The sequence below is a fragment of the Macaca fascicularis genome, chromosome 12, assembly GCF_037993035.2.
Source record: "Macaca fascicularis isolate 582-1 chromosome 12, T2T-MFA8v1.1".
Classification (NCBI taxonomy): Eukaryota; Metazoa; Chordata; class Mammalia; order Primates; family Cercopithecidae; genus Macaca; species Macaca fascicularis.
The window spans coordinates 77,241,319-77,246,887 of NC_088386.1; the positions used below are offsets into that span (position 1 = coordinate 77,241,319).

General features: G+C 37.7%; 1 pseudogene; it reads left to right on the forward strand.

Annotated features, from left to right (window-relative positions):
* Window positions 1-698, forward strand: LOC102129452 (histone deacetylase complex subunit SAP18 pseudogene; annotated as a pseudogene).
* The last annotated feature ends 4,871 nt before the right edge of the window (window positions 699-5,569 follow it).

Genomic DNA, 5,569 nt, shown 5'->3' on the forward strand with positions numbered 1-5,569 from the left:
CAGCCACAGGAACTTCATGAAGGCAAATGCATAGACTTAAAAGAGGAAAGTGGTTGTGACAAAAAGGATGACAATATCCCAGAGGAAGTAACCACAGTAAAGAAAACCAGGCAGGCCATTGGAGGAAGATGGCGGTGGAGTCGCGCATTACCCAGGAGGAAATTAAGAAGGAGCCAGAGAAGTCTATCGACCGTGAGAAAACATGCCTGCGGCTGCTGAGCATCTTCACCACCAATAATGGCCACCACCACCGAACGGACGACTTCTCCAGGGAAACGTACCGCCCAGAGAGTTGTAGATCTACGCTTGGATGGATGCAACCTTGAAAGAACTGACAAACTTAGTAAAAGAAGTCTACCCAGAAGCTAGAAAGAAGGGCACTCACTTCAATTTTGCAATCGTTTTTACAGATGTTGAAAGACCTGGCTATCGAGTCAAGGAGGTTGGCAGCACCATGTCTGGCAGAAAGGGGACTGATGATTCCATGACACTGCACTCACAGAAGTTCCAGATAGGTTACTTGGACATAGCAATTATCCCTCCACATCGAGCACCACCTCCTTCAGGGCACACGAGGCCATATTAAATTCTATTTACTATTTCTTGTATTTATTTTTTGGTCAGTTATGTAAAATAAACTTACTCTTTTTCCTCCCCGGATTATTGTCATTAATCCTTTGAATTCTAAACAAATTATAATGCATCATCCATTGAGGAATTAGATTTGGATGTGCTATTGTATGATTACTAATAGAAAGTCCATATGTTTCAAGCCTTTTTGTAAAATATGAAGAAAAGTGCTCTTAGCATTCTATGTAAAACTGTACTGTTAAATATATGTGTGTAATTTTAAAAAGCAACAGAAAAACAGACAAAAACCCTTCAAATTAAAGGAAATCTCAGAGATATTTTACAGCATTGAAAGGGCCAAAGGAAAATGTTGGAAGGTGATCCAAACGTATAAAGGAGTATAATAATTCACTAAGACAGAAAAAAGTGCTTGTCCAAACTACTTTTGATACATTTTTACAAAGAAATAAAACACCTGAATGCCTAATTATCTAATATTTTAAATTTTAGTATACTAAATAAATATCAGTTTTGTAATTGTTTAGTTTATAAAAATGAGTCTTTTTAATATTTTAACAAAAATATCTAAAGGTCTTGGACCAATTGTATTTTTTCCCATTGATTAAGATAACTCTTCAGAGTTTCAGCTTGTAAAGTCATTTTTATTTATTTATTTATTTATTTATTTATTTATTTATTTTTAAGACAGAGTCTCACTCTCACCCAGACTGGAGTGCAGTGGCATGTTCTCGACTCACTGCAACTTCCACCTCCTGGGTTCAAGGAATTCTCCCACCTCAGTTCCCGAGTAGCTGGAACTACAGGCATGTGCCACTACACCCAGTTAATTTTTGTATTTTTAGTAGAGACAGTGTTTTGCCATCTTGGCCAGGCTGGTCTCGAACTCCTGACCTCAAGTGATCCACTGCCTCACCCTCCCAAAGTGCTGGAATTACAGGCATGAGCCACCGCACCTGGTGGTAAAGTCATTTTTTATGGTTCTACACTACTATGCAGAGCTAGGACTGCCTATATTCATTAGGATACAACTCAAACTGGTGTAAGAAAAGCAGGCACTTCATTGGCTCACATATTTGAAATGTCTAGTGTTTGGTTTTGCTTCAGGCATGGCTGGATTTAGAATTGAAATGACATAAAAATAACTCAATTACCCTTCATCTCGAACTTATATATTAGATTCCTTCTCAGGCTGAATGTGATGGCCTGCAGTTGCACTCATCCTCATGGTGGCAAGGTGGCTTCAACAACTCTATTTTCATATTTTTCCTGCTTCCTAGGAAAACCTGGTTTTTGGTTCATATTTTTCATTAGTTCCTAGTCTAATGGGATTGAGTGGAGTAGACTTTCATTTTTAAATCAGCAACTCCTGCACACATCCTTAGACTGACACTTACTTTACTAGTTGAGGCTACCAATCTTACACCCCAATCACTGTGGCCAGGTGTGTTTCATATTCTATCCTTGGGGACAAATTTGGGTGGAGCCCCATCCAAATCACAGATTATTGGTGAAGAAATGCAAAATACTCAAAAACATTAAGGAGAATGTGCTGGCAGACAGACTATAAACATGCATGAACTACCCTTTGTCCTGTACCTTTAATTAACCTCCACATGAGAAAGGCTCCAAGATCTGTCTAGAAATTATGAACTATGTTCCCTAACAAGACAACTCCCCTTGGATTCCCTGCAAATACCTCAAAATCAATGGTTTGAAGGTGAACCTCTTATGTCCTCCACCCTCAACCCCAGCCAAGTCTATATCTCCTCTTTGTTCTCTATCTCAGTGCATGTCATCACTATCCACTTTAGTTGCTCACACTAGAAATCTAAGAAATAACTTAACTCCTTACTCTCCCTCACCCAAGACTAAAATTAATCACCAATAAACTCTTGTTAGTTGCACCCCTAATATTTTTTAATTCAACCTATTTTCTCTTCATCAATATTTCTCATCTCATTTCAGCTGCCATCTTTCTTTTGCCTGCATCTCAGCAATAACCTTTTTAACTTGATGCCCAGTCATTGTTTTTGTTTTTTAAAAGATTTGTGAAAATACACATGACATAAAATTTGCCTTTTTTTTTTTTTTTTTTTTTTTTTTTTGGTGGAAACTCGCTCTGTCGTCCAGGCTGGAGTGCAGTGGTGCGATCTCGGCTCACTACAACCTCTGCCTCCTGGGTTCAAGCGATTCTCCTGCCTCAGCCTCCCGAGTAGCTGGGACTACAGGTGCCCGCCAACATGCCTGGCTAATTTTTTGTATTGTTAGTAGAGATCGGGTTTCACCATGTTAGCCAGGATGGTCTCAATCTCCTGACCTTGTGATCCGCCCACCTCGGCCTCCCAAAGTGCTGAGATTACTGGCATGAGCCACTGCGCCCGGCCATCACCAGGCTATTTCTTAGCTCTGCTCACTTTCTCCCCCGCTTCAGCTACCTCTCCCCTTACACTCATCCACTTTTGGTTTACTCCTACTCATTGTTCAAGATGTTCTGTCACTTTTTCCCTCCTGTTCCTCCTCTCCAGGCTTCATGTATATTTGTGATCCTTCATGTATATTTGTGTTGTACAGTATAATATTGTTTTATTATTTCATTATATGATTGTCACCACTATCAGATAGAGTTTCTTTATAAATAAAGCATTTGTTTCATTCAACTTAGAGTCCTTATTACCCAGCACAGCACCTGGCACTAAGAGTTCAATTAATACTTATGGAATGAACAGATTGATTAATTTTAAAAGAGTAATTGAATGATGATGGCTGTTAATTTAAAAAGTTGGGTAGTAAATGTTTCTCTGGACACCTGTAATAAGAGAACAAATAAGAAACAGTATAAGAAAGTTATTGGGAGTATAATTTATGTATCCCCTCTACAGTCTAACTCCATAGGGTCAACTCTGTGACCTAGAGCTAGTTAAGTGAATCTTTTCATGTAAATTTCTTCATATGTATAATGTGGTTAATGATACTACTTAGCTCAAAAGGTTGTTATAAGGATCAAGATAGTTAATGTTTGCAATTCCTAGTTAATGCATAGATTAACACCCAACACATGGTGAATGCTATAAAAATTTTAAAAGTAAGTAAATAAGACAGTTGTGATTCCTGTGTCTACAGAATTTATAGTCTAGGTCAGTGCTGTCTAATAGAAATATAAGGTAAGCCACATATGTAATTAAAAATTTCTAGTGGCTATACTAAAAAGTGACTGAATTATAAATAAGATTGATTTAAATAGTTTATGTAAACTGCTATGTCAAAAATATTATTTCTACATGTAACCTATCTAAAAAGTTATATTCCTTATTTTGTACTAAGTCTTCAAAATTCAATATATTTTATACTTACAGCACATCTCAATTCAGATGCTTAATTCTCATCTGTATTTAGATCTCATAAACTTACAGTTGAAAAAGTAGACTCACATACCCAAGTTGGTTCCAAACATCTTAAAAGTCTTACTATAACTGATTCAGATATCGGCGTTAATTTACAATTTGTAAAAATTGAAGTTAAGAATTCAGTTCCTCAGTCATACTAGTTACAATTTAGTGTCCAAGAGCCACATAGGCCAGCATGGGATTAGAGGAAAGGTGATAAGTAAGCAGACAATTACGAGTGTGATTGACACAGAGTACTGCGTTAGGGCAAAGATTGAGTGCTCTGGGAACACACAGTAAAGGTACTAATGAAGCTTGGTGGAGGGAATTTATTAAGGACATTTTCCTGGAGAAAATGCTATCTTGAGACCTCAAGGATAAGCAGGAGCTGGCCAGGTGATGAGGGAGAAAGAGCATCTATCAGAAGGAATAGTGTTGGGGATGAGGGGAAGTATAGCATTTTCACAGACCTGAATAAATTTCAGAGTGACTGATGCATAGAGTGTATATGTGTATATAGGAGTGGACGATGAGCTATAGGGGAAGAGGTGGAATAGGGAGCAGTTGAGAAGCAAGGCTAGAAAAGTTAGCCAGGGAGAAAATCATGAAGGAGTTTTTATGAAACATGTTAAAGGAGGTCAGACTATCCTGAAGTTAATGAGAAGCCACTGAAGGATTTAAACATGTAACTGAAGGTTACGTGATTATGATATGTTTGCTGAATATAATTCTGACTACAGTATGGAAAAAGTTTAGAAGATAATCAATGTCTGGTGTCTCACACCCATAAGATGGCTACTATCAAACAACAACAACAACAACAACAACAACAAAACAGAACAGAACAAGCATTGGTGGGTGAGGATGTGAAGAAACCGAAACCCTTGTGCACTGTTGTTAGTAACATAAAATGTTGCAGTCACTGTAAAAGGCAGTATGACACTTCCTCAAAAAATTAAAAATAGAATTACCACATAATCCAGCAATTCCACTTCTGGATAGATACCCAGAAGAATTGAAAGAAGGATCAAAGAGATATTTGTACACCCATGTTCATAACAACATTATTTACAATATCTAAAACATGAAAGCTAGCCAAATATCCACAGATAGATGAGTGGGTAAACAAAATATGATACATACATACAATAGGGTACCATTCAAGCTTTAAAAGTGAAGGAAATTCTGATACATGCTAATTGAAATAAGCTAATCACAGAAAGACAAATACCATTTGATCCCACTTATATGAGGTACCTAGAATAGTCAAAATCAGAGAGACAGAAAGTAGAATAGTGGTTGCCAGGGATAGGGGGAAGAAAAAGGAATTATTGTTTAACTGGTAGAGAGTTTCAGTTTTGCAAGATGAAAAGCGTTCTGAAAATGAATGGTGGTGATGATTGTACAACAATGTGAATGTTTTTAATATTAGTGAACTGCACACTTAAAAATGGTTAAGACGGCTGGGTACAGTGGCTCATGCCTATAATCCCAGCACAGAGGCCGAGATGGGCAGATCACAAGGGCAGGAGATTGAGATCATCCTGGGTAACAAGGTGTTTACAGTGACTCAGATTATTCCAGCCATCTTGGGT